The 21,133-nt window shown below is 46.5% G+C and overlaps 1 long non-coding RNA gene across 1 annotated transcript in view; it reads right to left on the reverse strand.

Annotated features, from left to right (window-relative positions):
- The window catches only part of LOC112546362 (uncharacterized), a 28,973-nt gene extending 15,119 nt beyond the window's left edge, over positions 1-13,854 (reverse strand). The window contains exons 1-2 of the long non-coding RNA XR_003090047.2: positions 13,515-13,854; positions 11,367-11,520 (exon numbers count right to left, since the gene is read on the reverse strand). This is a non-coding gene — a long non-coding RNA (uncharacterized LOC112546362). The remainder of the gene's footprint in view (positions 1-11,366; positions 11,521-13,514) is intronic.
- Positions 13,855-21,133: the final 7,279 nt, after the last annotated feature.

The following is a 21,133-nucleotide window of genomic DNA, read 5'->3' on the forward strand; positions in this document are numbered from 1 at the left end:
CTTACTCCAGTGTGGGGTACGCCCACCCCATCACAACAGGGTTTAAAAAAGCTAGATGCATTCATGGAGGACAGGTCCATCAATAGCTATTAGCCAGGATGGGTAGGAATGGTGTCCCTTTTTTCTGTTTGTCTGGAAGTGGATGACAGGGGAGGGATCATGTATCCTCTCCCTCTGGGGCACCTGCATTGGCCACTGTCGGCAGGCAGGATACTGGGCTGGATGGACCTTTGGTCTGACCCAGTCTGGCCATTCTTATGGTCTTATGTTGTTAAGCCCTGAATATCAGCACTGTCCTTATAAAATGGGGACATCTGGACACCCTCTATAGCTCACCAGAAGCAAGGGGCTATCAGATCTTTCATTTCTCCCAGAGGAACTGCCCATAAAGATTCTGCCTGGGGAGGATAAGCAGCCCCACTGGTTGACCCATCCACATTATGTAAGCTAGAAAGAAGCATAGGAAGTTGTCTGAACAAGTGAGAGACTTCCTGTCTGGCTGCTACATTGAACATGACTCTTGCTTGATCCCCAGTTCTTGATTCTGGCTATGACCCCTGGCCAAGTTCCTGGACTCTGACCTGTCTCTTTGATGACCATCCCTGACTGCCCACATCCCAGTCCTGACACTTCATCAGTAATAGCTGGCAGCTCCTGTGCTGCCCTTTCCACTATCTCAGAACAACACAACTTCAGCTTCACCGGATTAGTGCATGCATGATAGACCTATTTCCTCTGGGCTCCATCTACCTATATTGCCTGGAGATCAGACAGATAAGAACAAGAAGCAGAGTTCCTGATTATTTTAATAGGCGTTGAGGGCACCCAGCACCAGCAATGTGTGATTGTGAGGCGCCTCAGGAGAGATTCAAATGCTTCCTGGCTGATTAGCAGAGCACCCACAGCTAGGTTTGTTTTTATTGGATGTGCACATTCACACATGCCTCAGTGCACATAAAATTAATCTGCACAAGGACGGAAAAGATTAGATGGCACATTGCACAGCACCTTTTAGGATCAGGCTCACAGCTGAACAGATAGCTGGCCTGAGGGCACTGAGACCCAATCCAGAAAAACACTTAAAACTGCACTTAGCTTTAAGCATGTCCTTCTAAAATCCCATTTAAGGCAATACATTTGCTTAGAACATTTTCCAAACTGGGGACTAAACACAAGGTCTTGCCATAATTAGAATTATTTTTCTTAAATTAAGCTGCTGAATTGCTTTGCTTTCTTTTCTGGGAGCTCTCCAGCTGATGTTCTAAACACAGCCAGAGCGGGCACAAAGCAAGACTGCACAGAGCTTAATGCTTAGAGACTAGCACTCCTTATTTTTAAAGAGGAGGAGGTTGGAAAGATGACATGACCAATAGCCAGATGAAACCAGATGTCCAAATGACAGAGATGTTTTCAAGTGGGCACACTGCTGGTTGCGGACTACCTCAGAAAAGAATCAAAGCCACTAATAGGCCTTTCAATTCACCTGGGATGAGGCTGAATCGTTGCAAAATTCATTACTCACAAATCTCTGTGCTTAACTCCAGACACCTTAAATATTTCATACCAAATACTGAGCTATACAACAAAAAACACCATTATGAGGCACCCTGGATTATTTTTGTTCATTAGGGTGAGTCACATAAAACCATACTGTTCGATAAAGCACAATGTCTCATTAATTTAACCTGTTTAGGGGCTAGAAAGTAACAGTGCCTGAAAACATCTCTGGGAAGCTCATTGTCTTCAACATGCTGTAAAGTCCTCCTGTATCTCTAGGCAGAAAGTCACTGATCGTTCATACTCATAATTGTGGCTTAGGGCTTGCTCCTCGAGCTCATTCGGATGTCCCTCCTATTATCCTGCCCATTAACTTTACCACAAATTACTATCACATTTCATTGTGACCTGAAGACTCAGGGCATGAGTCTCCTCTCACTTCTGCCAGCATGGATGGGTACAGCTCCACTGAAGTCACAGGAGTCGCGCTTGTGGAAGAACCTCTGGGAGCAGAGACGCAATACCCAGAGTCAGAGTCTTGCCTCCATAACAATCACCTATTCTGTAAAGACGGGAACCTAAAGTAGCAGGTATCAATCGTTTAGTCAGAAGGACAAGGCAGCATCTCATTGCTGCTGTCATGAAGATGGGAAGTGAAGTGTTCTAATGCCAGATGCCAGTTTTTGCTTATCCGGGTTAGTGTTGTACCTGCCAAGTGGAGGCAAGCTCCTTGGACCAGGATTTTCAAATGTGGACTGTGTGTGCATATTCAGCAGTATATGCAAATGCTTACATGAGCAAGCCCCATTTCCTTGCGTATCTGGAGTGTAAATTGTTTTTTTCCAATTAAATTTTTATTGATTGCAGGTATCTGAGTGAGAAGGCACCAAGTTGCACAAGCAGAAGCAGAGATGCCCATGGATTCACTCTGACACCATGAACCTAGAGTGGCCCTTGCTCATTAACAGAATCCTCTGATTTATGGATGCAGGTGCACAAGAGATGTAGTTTCCATGGATCCACCAAAGTCAGCTGAGTCACTGTAGCACCAATTTTAACTGAACTGGCTCTGCTCAATCTTACAGCTGAGCTACATTGCTCCAACTCAGTCCCCCAGAACAGCGATGATTGCAGGTGGCTCTAGATGGACATGAGGCCCGTCTCGATCAGCTTGGGGGTCCTGATCCATAGTTGGAGACCTGCTATAGCATGGCAATTATGTTAATGAGCCAGTGTATGCAACCTTATAACAAAGCTTCCTTCCTAAAGTTGGTTATATCCGAAACCCTTGTAATAAACATTATCAAATACTCTGTCCTGCTGCCTTGCAGAGAGACTGCCAAGATCTCTGGGGAGACAAAGAACATCCTCACCTATCCCTCTCTCTAACACATGATCCCAGGGAATGCTGCAGTGTGTACTGACAGAGGCAGATGATGATTCAGAACTGCTTCGCTTTAATAATCCAGAGTCGTTAATCACTACCCGTGGGGCCCGACAGTCTAGCCAGCTATCTACCCATCTTACAGTCCATTCATCCAATCCTTACTTCCTTAACTTGCTGGCCAGAATATTGTGGAAGACCATATCAAAAGTCAAGGTATATCACATCCACTGACTTTACCATAGAAAGCATTGAGTACTTCAGCTTTTCCCACATCATCTGTCACTAGGCTACTGCCCTCATCCAATAGGGGCCCCTCTGATCAACCTCTTATTGCTAACATGCCTGTAGAAACTTTTCTTGTTACCCTTCACATACCTTGCTAGCTGCGATTCCAACTGTGTTTTCACCTTCCTGATTACTCCCCTGCATGCTCGAGCAACAGACTTATACTCCTCCCTAGTCATCTGCCAAAGTTTCCACTTCTTGTAAGCTTCCTGTCCCCCTGCGGGTATGGTGATCAAAGGTGCCCGAGAATGATCATGAGGGAAATTCATTTTGGTTATCTGCTTTTTAATGAATTTTGAAAAGTTTTTGTTCTGTCCAAGTTTGTCTTGTGTGTCTTAATTGTAATATGTATTGCAAATGTTGCTGTGTATAGAACATTGTTTTTTTAATGAAAGGGTAATTTGAGTAAAGCAGAAGCATGAATTTAAACCAACAAAATTAATAATTGGGTCCAATCAATTGGCAACTTTAAAATGTAGTGAAAGGATAATAGTTTGGTAATTGTTTAGGCTAGGAGAATGTTAACAATGTCTCCACAGGTAAACAAAAAGGAACTAGAAGTAAGTAAGGAGTGCATCACATGAACAGAAGGATGGGAGAGGAGTACCAGCCCTCTCCCCCACCAGATTGGTTTTGCTTTAATGGCCACATAAATGAAATATTTAGCTTCTGCAAATTTTCACACCGACCCTAAAAGTGGTTTGGCCAGAGATAATAAGAAATCTGCAAGAAAATATACGGGCAAATGGGACATCAGCATATTTAAGTAAAGATGCCCACAACAATGAGGAAACTAGTAACCTCACCATTGCAATAACAGCTACTTGCCATGCTACTCATTGGTGCCTGATGCCTTAAAAGAATTATGGAATTGCATGGGTTCCTATTAACAATTAAACATCTCTGAACCATGCTTGGTCCTATAAGAGAAACAGTGACTCTAGTCAATGAAACCAGACTTCAAGTCACATACATAGAATGAATATACATTAACAGCAATGAGGAATACACGGCCTTGGACCGCCCCTCATTCATACAATTATTTTGTTTATTATAACAACATGAACACTACGAGGACAAAGAATACACAGTCCTCTGAGTTAAAGTTTGTATGGAATATTGTGGGAAAGCAGCTAAATACTGACATCAGGCCACTGAAGTTGGACCTACTGACTCCCACTGGGGCTTACCACTTAAAGCCCAGACAAAGGTAACCCCTGAGGCTTGACTATCATTTGTTAAACAATGGCCATTGCTAACTTGCCCTCATTTGGGTATTATTAACCAGGACCTTAAGGACAAAATAGAGCCTCCCAATTGTGCATCATGCCCTGAACAAACCCCTGTCCCAGAACCAGGACAACTGTCACTGGTCCTTACCTTGGTGATGTTCCACACTGGTATAGACCAGCTGTGCGCTAGACTGGCTAATCGAATTGGCAAGTGCCTGATTAGGCAACGACAGGGCTTAGCAGATACCATCGCAGATTGGTTTGAGCCTGGAAACTCTGTCAGCAGCACTTATGTCATAGCCCAGAAACTGTATAGAATCCAGGCTGGTAGATGCAGTAATATCCAGTGCCCGTGAAGGCCTAGACACTAGCCAAGCCAATCGATTGATCTTGGATAGTTTGAAGGATCTGTCCAGCTCTTGTGTCCACTTCACTAGACCTAACCAGATATTTGGACCAGAGACTAATTGGATTATTAATTAATGAAACTAAATTAAAGGTATTAGAAGGTATTGAAGAATAGGGTAAGCTTTAGCCACTACCACCCAGCCCTTATGGAGGTGGTGAGGCCCCATTGCCCCCGTGCCTATCCATGGGAGTGGGGAAGTAGACAATCCTTGAGGACCCAAAGACCCACCTGGACAGACCATAGTATAACTTTTTGTTTTTGGCCCCTCTGGGGATTCCTCACTCACAGTGATCAGAATGATAACCTCCCTGCCTGGACCAAAGCAGGGGCATATAGGGTGTGTCTAGACTACATGCCTCCGTTGACGGAGGCATGTAGATTAGACAGATCGGCAAAGAGAAATGAAGCCATGATTAAACTAATCGCGGCTTCATTTAAATTTAAATGGCTGCCCTGCTCTGCTGACAAACAGCTGATCAGCTGTTTGTCGGCAGATCGGGGCAGTCTGGATGCGCCACAGTCACAAGGAAGCCTTTGTTGATTGGCGCAGGTATGCCTCGTGAAACCAGGTTTACCTGCGCCAATCAACAAAGGCTTCCTTGTGACAGCGGCGCATCCAGACTGCCCCGATCTGCCAACAAACAGCTGATCAGCTGTTTGTCGGCGGAGCAGGGCAGCCATTTAAATTTAAATGAAGCCGCGATTAGTTTAATCATGGCTTCATTTCCCTTTTTCGAATAAACTAATCTACATGCCTCTGTCGACGGAGGCATGTAGTTTAGATATACCCATAGATAGAGTCGAGGGCATTGCTTATTCTGAAGGTGTGGGAGCCTCACTGTACCCAGAGATTGTTGCACCCACTTTGATAAGGAAATTTTATGTACCTGCCTATTTAACATCATGACGAATCTGCCTAGGTTTGATGTGGTTGTCACAGAAAAACAAATGAACATTGAGCTGGTCCAAATAAACGGTACCTACTGGTGTTTGACTATCCAGACAGATCACTCCATCCTGCCCCTCTACATATCCGTCTGTGTGTATAACAGCCCCTCGCCGGATGATCCTGACCGTTGATGGAATGTGGCTCTATCGCACTTCGGCAGTAATGGGTAACCCAACATGAGATCCTGAGTGGCATGGCAGAAGTAAGTACCCAGAGGAGGGTTTGCTGGCCCTGCAGGCAAAGATCGAGGAGTTGATGGCCAATGCCCAGAGATATATTGGGGCTGGCCGTCTGAGGTAACAAAGATAGGGAAACATCGTGGACCAGGCCAAACACCTACCTCTGAGGCACTCAACCAGGCAATAGAGGTCAAACTTATAATCATGGGCAGCGCCAGTAAGGCGATGAAATATCTTGGGGATGGATTTTAATAGTGTTTGCCAAATTATGTGGGGAGTTTTGACTATAACATTCATAATAGTTCTGGTGCTGAACCAGTGCTTCCAGAGTAAATTAAAACACCTTAAATTGTTGTATTTAACCTGGTGGGTTAAGGAGAACCCCAAAGTCAAGAGAAAGGAACTATAGGAGTAAACTGAGGCAGTTCATGGTATCTTGCTGAGAACTGACATGTCAAATCATTAGGCCAGCCCTAGGAATCATACAGTACAGCAGTTACTGTGACCCTGGTTCCCCTGGCAAAGGGGAACATTCCAAAGGGCCTCACTTTGATAAGGCCGGTACCAAACAACCGCGCGGGATTGTTTGTACTCTTTGCTTTATTCCTAGGAAAAAAGCTTGGTTCCAAAGAAGCCAGCTGGCTTTTAGCTCAGAGAATAGAGACTCTCATATCCATCAGTGAAAGACCGCTCTAGAAAGACCTTTGCCAAGTTTTGCTAACCACCACCACCACTGTGAAGTGCTAAGAACTGACTGTTGGCCAATGCTTCTCACTGCAAAAAGATCCCTCCATCTTGAAATGATCCCACCCTGACTGCTGATAAGCCTCTCTCTCCTGCTGGTCCTGCTTTCCCACCTGCTGGACACCAGAAGAACCAAAATATTACAGGGTGATGTGCTGGTAACCTCTCCCCTGAATGATGCTGAACCACGACTGTTTCAAGGAAAAAAAGAGGAAAAGTCCACTCCTCTGACACCGCCAAAGCCCAGAGATTCCTACTACAAAAGGACATTAAGAACTGACCTTGGTGAAAGAAGCGAAGTATTGTATATTGTCAAGGAGATACTTCTGGGAGTGGTTTGGGTTTCTCCCTTTGATCTGGACTCTGTGCTTACGGACAGCTACCATCAGCATGTACTGCCCTCCCTAACTGGGTTTTTAGATGCAATTAACCCTTAAGTTCCAAATACCCTTTAACTGGATTACCTTAGTACCTGACAGATTCCAAAATCTGCTTTCACTCTTATCAGAGGTTCAAAGAAATCTCTGAATATCTGTTTAATCCATAGCCCATTCTCTCTGGTGTACTAATTATGATATGTTGTGTTATGTTGCTAAAATTATAGAACAGCCCCATCATAGAATTATATTGGGGATATTAATGATTATATTGCTTTTGCTTATTAAAGGTTTCATATTTGATTGTTGTTGTAAAAGAGGTAGTAATAGAAATAGCTTTTATGTTTGTAATAATTATGTAATGTTTAATGAAAATAAAGGTTTAGAAAGGTAGTTGTGCTGTAAGCACAAAAGTGGGAACTGTGGAGGCAGGAAAAGGAAATGAGGGAATTTGTGTGCCGTCATCTTGGTCTTGATAACAACAGAGCAAGAGTCGGGCTAAGTCTGCGGCCTGACAACGCGAGATCTGTAATTAGACGCTGCCTTTGTCTCTCGCCTCCATACGGAGATAAGGATAGAATGCTGACTCTGGCAGGGACCTTGAGATAAGGAGCATCTGGGTGGAACTAAAATAACTGTTAGCCATTGGTGTTTGTAATGGGAAGGAGACTAATTGTTATTGTTATTATATCTAATGGACAGTATATAAACTGCTTCGTAATTGCTTGTATTTGAAGATCTGCCTCAGAGGGGGGAAGGGGAACTTCCCCCCCTGTCCGAACCAGTTTTTCCCTTGCTGCAGCTTGTAATAAAAGTGCCTCTGAATACTTGTTGCTTACAAACGCAGAGTGAGGACAATGTTTTCTTCCACAGGCTTTAAATCGGAATCCTGTTTCACTGCCGCATGTAGACACGGGCAGTTACTTCAGGCTAGTCAATTTCTAAAATGGCGACCGGATGGGAACATGCAAATGAAGTGCGGGATATTTAAATCCTGGGCTTGATTTGCAATTCCGGTCGTCCTCATTAGCCTCCCTAGATCGATCTAGGGGACTAGTGTAGACATACCCTAAAGTAACTAGGCATGGAAATACTTTCTCTGAACATTCTTAGTCGCCAGCAGCTAGGCAGTATGTAACGCATCCTCATAATGCCTGCAAAACACATGCGTGCTGGAGTCCAGTTTGCACAGGGTTTCTTGCATTGCGCAGGGTTTCTTGCCATATTAGGCTGAAATAGAATTTTATGGTTTTTAGTTTGCCATTGCAGTGTATGCATATTAGGCATGGATTTCTCTAAAGCCATCGCTCAAACAACCTTATCATTGCAATTTTTTGCCACTTCCCTTGTTTACACATGTGTGAGCTATTATTGCAGTGACATTTCATCTCCTCAGCCCATTGCCATCTGGAATAAGGTTCAGTCTCAGTCACAAGCCTACTGGAAAAGTATGTGGAGGGGCCGGAACCCAAAGGGAAGGCCAATGAGGAGTTTGGTAAAAGCAGGCCCACCAACAGAGGGTTGGCAAAGGGGACAACCAGCAATTTAAAAGGGCCCTGGTCTCTCAGCAGCCACCACTGATACTGCAGCAGTGGTGGTGGCCAGGGGTCTGGGCCATTTAAATAAAAGATTACGTCCTGTGTGGTGCACTCCAAGTGCTGCTGGGAGGTTGGTCAGCACTGAGGGCTAGTTGCCCCAGCTTTGCCCCTTCTTCCTGAGGGCTTCGCACCTTGTTCAGGGGCCAGCACCTTGCTATTCTGTCCTCCTCCCACCTGGTAAAAGCCCCTATTTTCTCTGGATCACAGCTAGCAATGCACGGAGTGTTCACCTGCTCTCCACGAAGGAGCTGAGTAAAAGAGCTGTGGGAGCTTGGGCCTACACAACTTCAGTGAATACTGTAGGGAGACTGTCCCCAAAGGATGGGATGATTCCAGTTCATATGGGACATGGGGGAGTGTAGCCAGACATGAACCCCATCTTGTTCCCCCCCCCCCTCGAGAGCAAGAGAAAGGCAGTCAGCCTTTGATGCCCAGGGAACGCAGGTGTGCTGCCTGTCCCTGACTCTACCATAAACAGAAACCAGACAGTAAATGGGCTAGCTGACGACCTGGGGGCCTCCCGTTGCCCTGATGGCTAGTACCAGTAATTGACACGCCTGCACTGTCCCAGGAGAGGAATCTTTGCCCATCACATACCAGAGGTGCCCATTGTCTGCATTTTCCCAGGTGTGAATTATGCTTTGCACCCGTCATGGGAAACTTGGCATTCAAAGCCATTTTTCCTAATTGGCCACTTGAGACCAGGAACAAGCCTACGTGACCCAAGGGGTATAAAGAGGGGTTTAGTAGCCCACCCCATTTGAGCTCCAATTATCTACACCTGCTGGCAGGTATTGATTGTCTCCCAAGGTCTGTGGGACACCCAACCTCGTCCTACTTCTTCCCGAGGGATTGAGAGAAAGACGCTGGCCACGCCAAGTCTGGAACGCAGGGGTGAGACTATATACCTGCTAGGTGTCTATTTTGCATGCATTTAATAAGAGCTCAGAGAACCAAAAGGGTTTCATGGTACCTGTAAGTGACTTATTAGTGTAATTTGTATCCTGTCCTTTGTAGTGGCTGTGTTATCTGTAACACAGCAGTAGCATTTAACGGCTAAGTTTACCCTGTAACAATAAAATAGTAACTGTTTAAGCTTTAACCTGACTCCTTCAGTTGCTGTAACAGAACCAAGCACAATTTAAAAGAACTTCAGCCGGTCATAAGGGACAGGTATAGGGAGAGCTTGGGCGTTTGGATTTGTGTCACTCCCAGGTGACAGATCCATTGGGCATCTCTCAGCCTCCCCAGGCTGCCCGCTGTGAAGGGATCATGTATTCTAGCAGCTAAAATATGAGGTGTAATAAGCTCTCCATGTAAACTTGTTGGGGCGCCCGTCAACCTCCTCCAGGTTGCCCGCTGCAAGGGACCCTGGTCTCAGTAGTTGAAGTCTCGGGTGTATAACACAAACACACACCACTCACTGCCCTGACTGTTGGCTGACAGAATGGACCCTAGCACTCTTGTGGTCTCATTTGGGAGGGATATGAGACAGTGAAAGCGAATGCCCAGGACTCAAGTGGAGCATTGGAAGGGATGCTTATCAGATTGGATGATTTGGGGGATGCTATTAGATCTCATATGGAGTATCAAAGGGGATCACTTTTGAGACATGCATCCAGTGATTAATTAGGACATTTGAGGGCACTTAATCTTCTTCCACCCAGAACCCCAGTGAAACACAAAAGGCCAATTTTTCCTTGAACTTGAGTCTCAACCAGATACAGACTGTGTCACTTTCTATTGGCATCAGCAATGCAGCTGCCTCCATAAACCACTCAAAACATCAGTTCTCCTGCAATCTGCTTCTAACATTTTACTGATCAATAAATGCTCTTCCTTCTGTACCTGTCTGCTATAAGGCTCTTCTCTTTAATTCCCCGGATATGTTCCACAGGACACAGATCCAGAAGGGGAGAGTGATGATATTGCATGTAACTAGTCTGTGTTGAAGCTCATAGTAGGTGACCTATTCACTGCTGCTTGACTGAGTTGGAGGTAATTTGCTGTTTTTATAGGACTTGACATTGGCCCCTCAAAGAACAAACCATGCTTCAGCCTGAAAGAGGCTGAAGACCTGACAAATTATTCTCTGGTGTTATTTTTAGCATTGTCCAGCAGACACCACAGAGAGGAAAATGAACAGCTGCAATTCAGCTGCTGTTACAAGTTGTTACAGGCCTGCCAGTTCCAGGCTATGACTGTCAGGTTTGAGCGAGTTGGACACCAGTAATCAGGCAAAGCTGTTGTTTGTGAGCTCCTCATGGACGCTTGACTTTTCATCTTGATTAAAGACTACAATGAGTAATAGAATTAGCAAGGCAGCCACCCCAATCCTTTCACTGCTCCTGAAATCAGGTCGCCTGCCTGCTGTGGATGTGCTCTTCCTCAGGGCTACCAATTAGTGGCACCAGCTGCTAGCCTGGATTCCAAGCCAGTAACTATTACCAAACACATACCATTAGCTTTAAAAGGCATTTGGAACTTGAGAATATATTACATGACTGACATATTGTACAGCTTTATGGGCCTTTCTCTCAACTAGTCCTTTCTCTCAACTATTTTTTGTCCAACAATTTCTTGGTTTGCTACAGAGATTAGTCAGAGAGAGAAAGAGAGAGAGAGAGAGAGAGAGCTCATATAAGAAGATGGTATTTGGAAAGATTCAATTGTTCTATTCAGTAACAGTTTCTATTCAGTAGCAGTTACCTGCTTTCATTAGAACCTTAATGACTCTTTGTTCCTGTAAAGGAGGCAGGTGCAGACAGAGTCAGAGACCAGGGCTCCATTCCTAGCTCTATCATGGGCTCGGTTTGTTGTTGTAGAGAAGTCACTTCACCTCTCAGTGCCTTGGTTACCGTATCTGTAGGATGGGAATAAAGAGAATGACTCTTCTTGTTACAGTGCTTTGCGACAGATAGCCATACAAAGCACCATATAATTGCAAAATATTTGCAATATAAGGAGCAGGATGAGCAGTCTCATGGCTTTTTGTACACTTTGTAATGTGGGTGGTATCTGGGCTGAATGTTCCTAGTTTGTCTCACCCAAGGACAACTTGTAAGCTGAATACAAAGGAGGCTTTCTGAGTTCTAGCACTGTTCCATAAGTGCACACTAAGGAGAAGTCACCTCTAACATTCCACTGGCTTCCTGCCCCCATTTCACATACAGCCTTACTTAACCATTCAGCATCCTGGGAGGGATTCCCTCCAAAGACCCATGACACATAGAGAATCTCACGTCATGTTTGAAGACAAACAGTGCTGTGCACTTTGCCTGGGCAATACTACCCTTGTGTTATTTAAAGTAAGTGCATGTCAGGAATAAAATTCAGGTGACCATCATTCTTAATGAACTTTGGACCAACAATGGTGGCTTCATTATGTAAGCAGGTTCTGAATCAATACTTCCATTACTGCCAGCTGGAATTGGAAAGAAATCCTGGGTTTGGTTATGTTCACTCAGTTTGCTTAGGCCTGCTAGGTATTCAACAGTTAGAATGGTGTTGGCCCATTGTAAGCAATTTGCTTGTTGAGAAGTCACAAACTGTGTTAACCTTAAATGCAGGAATTGTAAGATATTGGGGATATGTGGAAAAGTCAGATTGTGTTTAACTTAGTTCAAAGGAGAGAAACTGTTAATGTACAGAATCTCGGATGGACAAGGCTTCCTGTGCCAAAACTCTGTGAGGTCTAATGTGGTGAGGGCAAAATTCTGAACCAGAAGACTGTATGCCCTTCAGGCATGAGCTGTAAGACTGGTTCAACCTGTTTCTGCCCTGCTCCTCCCGTTCTAATGATAGAATTGGAATAGACTCCATAAGGAGTCTCTTTATTATTTTAAAATTTATTCCAGTGGATGCTGGAATTTTTTAACTGGGCTGTTGCGGGCCAAGATCTGAAAACACTGAAAAACTGAAATAGTCACTAGGTTTGGCTCAGATTTCACGGGGCTGATAGGAGCAGTGGCTGGCGGGAGGGTCCAGTGGAAGCAGTGGCAGGTGGCAGGTGGCCAACAGGAGCACCTGACAGGAGGGGGCTGGCAGGAGCTGCAAATGAGTGACATTGTCACATGCCCAATGAGGCTGGACATCATGATGACGTACCTATGAACTCTGGGTCTGCCCTGACTGAACAGAACTGTGAATGGTGTGTTTGAAGAGGGTGGGAAGCACACTATCTAAGTGGAGGGTTGAACTAAGAGCCTTGAAGCAAAAGATTCTACCCTGAGGACTCTAGGGCTGTCTACATTGGCCCCTATTCCGTAATAGGGATGCAAATGTAGCACTTTGGAATAGGCAAATCCGCGGGGGATTTAAATATTTGCATTAACATGGCTGCCACTTTTTTCCGGCTTGTAGATAAGCCAGAGAAAAGCGCCAGTCTGGACGCGATCCTCCAGAAAAATAAGCTCTTTTCCGGAGGATCTCTTATTCCTACTTTCAAGTAGGGGCCAATGTAGACACAACCTAAGGATGGTATCTTGCTTATACTTTGTTTATGTGTTTTTCCGTAGATTAATGTTAGATTACTGTTATTAAATAGACTGCTTCTGTCTCCGACTCAGTGCTTGCAAGGGGGGAAGAAGTGCCGCTAAAGGCACCCAGTGGGTAAGCTGAAACTTTCCCAGTTTATGGGGTGAGGGCTCGAGCCAGCTGGTCCCCTTGTTGAAGGAACGCCCCCTAGATACTGAATATTGCTCTGCTGGCTACCAATTGCTACTGGCAAAATGGCTACAATTACAACTGTTCATGTGCAATCAGAACCTTTGAAAGGTACTCATGGAGACCCCGTGGCCCATCTAAGGACCACTGTAACCCTACCAAACAGAAATCAGTCAGGCTAGCTGCTCATACCTTGACTCTGAACAGCCAGTTAGCGACCAAGTTCTCTGATCAGAAAACTGGGAAAGGGGTCACACCAGACTGTGGAGGACCTATCAATGTCAGGGGAGATACCACAGCCCTCCGCCCCAGGAGCTGATGGACAGGGCTAGGCACTGGAACCCCACCCCACAGGAAGAGTCGGTCACTGTGACGGGGTGGGGCCCACCTACTTCCCCGAAGCAGGCCCACCCCGCACGGACCCTGCGATCGCGCTCTCACTGTGGGGGACGGCACGACAGGGACTGAAGAGCTGCGAGCGGTGCAGCGCCGCCCTGCATCAGCAGAGCAGCGGGATGGCTGGCGTTGCCAAGCAACGCGCCCCTCACGCGGGAAAAATCATGGCGGCCGGAAGTGACGTCAGACACCCGGGGGGGGGGGCGGGCGCGGGGTAGTATAAAGCCCCGGGGAGCACGGGGAAGAGGAAAGGCGAGTTGGGGTAAGGAGCGAGGAGCACGGGATAGGGGAACGGAAGCAGGCAGGGTGGAAGTAGCCCAGGGCAGGGCACGGAGCCGGCGCACCGGGGGTTAAGGAATTAGACCCCTCCGGTGGGACAGGTCCGAGTGACTCTGTCCTTGGGGCCCTGGGCTGGGGTCTGGGAGCGAGGGTGGGCCCAGACCCCCCACCCTGCTCACCCGAAGTGCAGCGGAATTGAGGAACAGTTAATAACTCTAGGCACGCAGTTCAGGCGGGCAGCAAAGAGGGAAGGGGGGCAACGGGACCCCCACAGTCACCCAGCAGCTGCAGTGCCTTTCTTGCTACTCTTGGTAGCCTCAGTAAGCCCCTTAGATCTCCCAGGCCTCTGGCTTGAATGCCCCACCCCGTGTCCTGAAGCCTCCAACCTGTGTCCCCCACACCTCCCAGCTCCCTGCCATGACTCCTGTATCCCTATCCCTTGTCCTGAGCTGCCCACACACCCAACCCCATGCTCTGACTCCTGCAATATCTGCCCTGAACTCCCAAATCCTTCTCTGATTCTTGCACTTCCCACACCTCCAGCCCCCTGACCTGAACAACCTGAGCAATGCCAGGTAAATCTTCTAATACATCCATAAACCGGCATTTTTCATAATACTAACATTCCAGAATGGGAATTGCTGATGTTCCAGGATGGGTCAAGTGAATCAGTCAAAAGCAGGATAGTAGCAGAGGGGGAGGGGAAGAAGTGAGGGAGTAGGATAGGAGAGGATAGGATCTCAAACTGCTCATCGATATAGGGGGTAGAACAGTAATTGAACTGGGGAATGGGGTGGGAATGTAGGGCACAGATAATAATGCTACCAGCTGCCTCTCACACAGCATTTTACAAAGGAGATCAGTATCTCCATCTTCCTGATGGGGAAGCTGAGGCATAGCAAAACAAAGTGATTTGCCCAAAGTTAACAGACAGTGGGTGATACATGCAAACATAAGAACAAAACACCAGGCTCTGGACACACAGAATGAAAGCAAATGACTGGCTCCATAAAGAAGCATAGTAGAGATCAATAAAGCCCTGCTCCAGTGACAGAACATCTTCTAGTGCCTGGCATGATTCCCCGTAACCAGTGCTGACCTGTCCAAGCCACCTTTATAAATGACTGCAAATTAAGAATGTCTGGAGATAGAAATCCAAATACAGAAGATGGGCTACAATGATCTAGGCCTTAAAGAAATAAAATCCCTTGATGAAACACATAACATTAATATAAAAGAAAAAAACTGGCTAAGAGCAAATGGGCAAGTGCTTAATTACAGGGTACATCCAGCTATCAACAGGATCAGACAAGACAGGTTATAAATATCAACCCTAGCTCAGGTCATTCCCTGACATTTTAAGCAATATAATTTTGAGAATGCACAGTGGCATCTCAATGTCCCTGACACTAATGCTGCGTTCGGGGAAGAAAGTGCCAGCCTCCAGCTTGTGTTACGGGCTGGAGTTGTGGAAAACACAGGCATCATGTGCCTTCCCCAACCAGCCAACGAAGATGTCTGTGAACTGACCACAGTGGTCGCCCAGCTCCTGCAGCACCATAGAAAAGTATCCCTTTGGGTTTATATACTGTGCTTCATGGCGGTCGGGGGTCAGGATGGGGATGTGGGTTCCATGAATAGTTCCCCCACAGTTTGGGAAGCCCAGGGCAGCAAATCTGGCCAATGATGGAGTCCAAATTGCCCAGGCAGATGACCCTGCCCAGCAGAATGGTGTTAATGGCCCTCACCACCTGCAGAAGGAGACAAAGAAATAAAACAGAGAAGCAAAGGGATGCCTGAGCCCTGGGGAGGTCCCCAAGCCCTTCCCCCATTCCCTCTACAAACACCCCAGGAGCCACCCGCAATGAAGCCCACGACCCCTGCTGGACTGTGTGAGAGACCCCCCCCCCCTCAGGGGGGGTTCATGACTGCAGAACCCCCCCTGAGACAGGGCTTCCACCACCACCCCAGCCCACCTTCTTTCCCTAGGTTCCCCCTTTCCAGTACCCCCCCCCCCCCACCAGAGACTGCAGCCATACCTGCATGAGGAGGGCCCCACACTAAACTGGTTGCTCACTGATAGGTAACTGTCAGGCATGGAGAGTTTCCAGACAGTAATGGCAACAGGCCTCTCCAGGGGGATAGCGGGTCACATCTGGGTGTCCTGTCTTCTGAGAGCAAGGGCAAACCAGGCACACAGCTCAAGGAAGTTTTGAAGCCACTGCTGGTCATCCCACCGCTCCATCACCAGCTGGTCCCACCAATCGGAACTGGTGTCCAGCCTCCAGAAGCATCACCCCCCCCCCATGAGGTGTGGTTGCAAGGGCATTGCACCCACACACAGGCAGAGGTTCTCAATGATGAGCTCAAGGTAGAGCTCATGCAGGACCATGAAGGCAGCCTGAAGACCATGAGGGCAGTGTGGGGCCATCCACATGCTCGGGGGAGCTCTGGCTCCATAGCGGGGAGTGCTGTGATATCCTGAAGCAGGACAACCAGAGCACACAGTGAAAATGCTTTGCTGTCCCTCAGAGAGGTAGGCAAGCAAGCAGAAGAACCTGAGAAATGGCTGTTCGGGGTGGGAGGAGTCCCTTTGAGCTCGCGTCTCAAATAGCCTCAGGCAGCAGCACCCAGAAGCATCTGCTGACCTAATGCCCTGCCTGAACTGGTTTTGGGTGGCCTTAAAAGTGAGATAGTGTCTAATCAACATCTATTTCATTGCGTTTTTTGTGTGTAGACATGCTAATTTGAAATAAGCGTGCAGAGTAGACGTACTCTTAGTTCCATTCAGAGGAGGAAATGACGGGATAAATCCACCACCTCAAGGCTCAGAAGCTGTTCAGGGCAGCTTCCTGGGCTGTCTGTATAGTGCACATTGGGCTTTCAGTCCTGACTAGGGCCTTTGGATGATTCTGCAAATCAAATAACAGAGAGATTATGGAGGGGATCTGAGGTTCTCTAAGCTACCCTTGTACCTTTTGATCCTGAAGTGCTCAGGGGGATGAAATGGCCCCTAGTCTAATAGTGAACACATCTTAGTTATAGCAGCCTCATGGGCTTCCTTGTGGGCCACAATACTGCCTGGAATCTCTGCAACACATCTCCTCCCCTCCACACACTTGAGGGCTACCTGAAAAAATGAGGAAGAACAGCACTTATGCAAGAGGGGGGGCTTTGCACAAAAATGGACCCTAATTAATTATGCAAACAAAGTTCGACAATATTTTACTCACACTTCATTTGCATAAGCTTTTGTGGAAGAAGGGTGCAGTATAGACGTAGCCATAGAGTCCTACCACCTGCCACATGTCAGAGATTTGTGAGACACGTCCTCAAAAAGCAACCATTTGGCTGTCTTCTGCAGTACCTCTGCAAGGGGAGAGGATAGGGTGGGGAGAGGGTAGATGGGCGCAAGGTGAAAGGGGGAAGCAGTAGAGGAGAAGGTTACAGGAGCCAGATGATGGAGGGTGGAGCTGTTCAGTGAGAAACAGATACAGACATGGGGCACAGGGACAGAATGGTCATAGCTACACTTCCCTACAAAACACAGGAGTCCTCTGTTTCGACATTCCTTTGCTGTCAGCAAAGAGCTGGCAAAGTGTGTGTCTCATCCTCCACTCTACTGTCTGGCCCACATAGGGTATTGTCTCCATTGCAGCATTGTTCTGGAATAATGGATATTATTCCAAAATACCTATGTGAGCATCTACACAGCAAGCCTGTTATTTCAAAATAATATCGAAATAACAGGAGTCTTATTCCGACTTCTGTAACCCTCTGGCTGTGTCTACATTGGCACCCTTTTCTGGAAAAGGGATGCTAATGAGACACTTCGGAATTGCAAATGCTGCGGGGAATTTAAATATCCCCCATGGCATTTGCATGAACATGGCTTCAGGATCTTCCAGAAAAGGGTTTATTTTCCGCAAGATCCCGTCTAGACTGGCGCTTTTCTCCGGCAAAACCCTGAGCCGGAAAAAAGCGGCAGCCATATTTATGGTCGGATGGCCACTTATGCACCCAGGAGCAGGTGAGCATGAAAGTTAAAGAACCTATGTCAAAGTCAGGGAGCACAGTTCCCACTGAGGGGTGGCACCACAGGCCTGCCCCTATTATATCCAGCTCCACCACATCCTGAGGGGCAGGCCAGTCCCTCCCCCACTCCTCATTGTGGACTCCGAGCTGGAGACCTCCATCATCACCACAGCCAGTGAGGAGGAGGAGGAGAAGTAGAAGGAGTCGGATGAAGCTAGCACCAGCTCAAGGCCTGCCTGCCAGCCAGGAGGTCTAGCTCACCCTGGAGTTGGTACCCCTCTCTCAGAATGTCTCCTGGGCATCATCCAAAGCTGGGGAAGGCCCCTCAGGTGAATATCATTACTTTCCCATGGTACCTATGGGTGGAGGTGGCTGCTGCACGCTCCTCAGTTGGCCTTCTCGGCCTGGGGTTTGCACGGCAGCCTGTTCAAGTGGGTGCACGTGGAACATCAGTCCAGGGCACACAGCCCCAGGAGGCCATTTTAATGCAAATTAGGTGTGTGATATTTAAATCCTGCCTCATTTGCAATGTTGACCTGTCTAATCTGCATCCCTCTGCTGACAGAGGGATGCAGTCTAGACATACCATGGCAGTCAGATTGGCAGACATGCTGAGCACTCACTATTACAAGTGAAGTCAATGGAAGCTGTGTTTGAATATATAAAGTGCTATAAAAATTCTAAGCACTCTGAAAAAAATCTGGTCCCACATGTTCAATTTCTCTATGTCTCAGTTACCCAGCTGCAAAATGGTATAATACTGCCTAATCACACAGGAGGTATTTAAAGATATATTCATTATTGTTTCTGAAGTACACTGATACAAAAATTGATGAGCTGTACAGAAATTTATAAGCGGACATTAGTAATTTTGTATTGAGTCCAAGGTTTGAATAGCATTCATTGAATAAGGCCTGGGGGCACCTCTGAATGAGGTGAACAAGGCAGAGGTCCCATGAGAGAAAAATAGTATGTGATTATGTAATTAAAGGCCATATCACAATACATACACACAAAAGGACCAAATTAAGGTTGCAAAGTTGTCTTTAAATTTGGCATTTGCTAAGTTTTGAGTGTTTGACTTTGCAAGCTTAACATTTTTAATGTGGGGTGTTTTTAGACATTATATGTGTATATTTAATATATATGTTACATACATCACTTTTGTAGAGCACTCTCCTAACACAGGTCAGTTTTTGGTGAGCATGCATATGGCTCAGTATTAAGATTGGGCTTGATACACAGTTTGGACATTGCAATTAGTTGAAAAACACAAGGAAAGGTATCAGATGTTAAGTGGTTGTAGGTCCCTGATACAAAAGGGGGCATGGGCACCTTGTACCAGCACAGCTCCCTTCTAGGAAGATTTTTCACCATCTAGGGTCCTATGCCCTGAGTTTCAATGGCAGAACCCATAAAGGAATCGAGTCCCTCTCCCATTTCTGGACAATGCCTTTACAAGAGACACAAAGCCCGGCATTCTAATGGTTACATTTTCCTTTCTTTCTTATCAAAATAAAAAGGTTTTATTGTTAGCCAAAAGGAAATGTTCTCCACTGTGTTCCTTCAGATGCCTAAGGAGCAGCACACACAATTTTTGTCAATGTGCCTAAGGAACATTTAAGGCTTTCAACATGAATGTGTCATTTCCCATTACAGGCCACCAAAGGGGCAAATTCGGTGAAGAAGCCTGTATGGGCATAATGTGAATTTCAGTGCATTTTACTGTTTCTGGAAGAGCTCTCAAGGCTGTATGCTCCGGCTAGGGCTGCCTTCTATGGGCTGTTAAAGAGCAGTGTCTCAGAGCATTCTTATCAATGGGGAGTCCATAACTGTTACAGAGTGTGGCAGAGCTAGGTCTGAGACTGCTGTAAACAGGGCTGCTGACTTTTCCTCTCTGTCCTCTTGTTACAGAGCCCACTGCATTCGAAGCACTCCTGTGAATAGGGCTAGTTCTAATAATTACCAGTGGAGTTGTGATTCAGCTGCCCAGAATTGAAGGCAGTTACTTTCATGACGCCATCATCCCCTTTCAAAAGGTGCAAAGGGGTCTAGCTAGCATAATTCCAACCATGCTCATGCATTGCCCATCCAGTGTCATTGCTGGTGTAAGCTCTCTGTCTGCCCACTGCAGTCAGAGAGAGCTGTTCCAGGAATGTTCTGTGCTTGAGATCTGTATATGTACAGCGTTAATAGATGAAATGACAGTGTACAGCCCTCAAGATTATGTAGCATAGTTCCTGAGATTATAGCATCAATGAAATATATTATTGTACATGGCACATAGCTTCCTTTTTTTGCAGCTCCATACATCAGCTCCTAACAAGAGCCTGTCCCTGGGTTTCAGTGGCTGTTGGATCACACTCTGAATTAGTACATACCTAGGCATTTGTAAACAGACTTTGAACAATGTCTCAAGACCAAACTATAAAACAGTGTCCTGAGTAATACAGGGGATTCCCAAGAACAGCTAACATCAGCAGAGGAGGTAGAACAAAGTGCTGCAGGATTTTCTTCTTAGGAGTGAAGTTTTCTACTGGGGGTTACTGCTTTTATTCAAATGGTATAAGATTAAATATAGCCACAGGGCTAGACTGGCTCCCTTTCATATATTTTTGCATTACCCCATCATCAAAGAGCTGATTTGAAGCATTACCTAAGGATTTCCTAGGAATCATAGGGATGTGCTATAGCAGGGGTGGGGAACCTCAGGCCTGGGGGCCAGATGTGGCCCCCTGCTTGCCTGGATCCAGCCCCAGAGGCTCTTCTGTGTGAGGAAAACGTGGGGAGGGTCTTTCTCCTTCACAGTCAGGAGCCACGTCAGTGAGGGTTTGTTTTGAGTTTTTTTGTTTTGTTTTGTTTTCATAGAATCATAGAACCGTAGAGCTGGAAGAGACCTAACATCCAACCTGGACCTCTCCCACTGCAACTTGAGACCTTTGCTCCTTGTTCTGCCATCTGTCACTACTATGAACAGCCTCTCTCCACCCTCTTTGGAACCTCCCTTCAGGAAGTTGAAGGCTGCTATCAAATCCCACCTCACGCTTCACTTCTGCAGACTAAACAGACCCAAGTCCCTCAGCCTCTCCACATAAGTCATA

Source organism: Pelodiscus sinensis, chromosome 18 (genome assembly GCF_049634645.1).
Source record: "Pelodiscus sinensis isolate JC-2024 chromosome 18, ASM4963464v1, whole genome shotgun sequence".
Taxonomy (NCBI): domain Eukaryota; kingdom Metazoa; phylum Chordata; order Testudines; family Trionychidae; genus Pelodiscus; species Pelodiscus sinensis.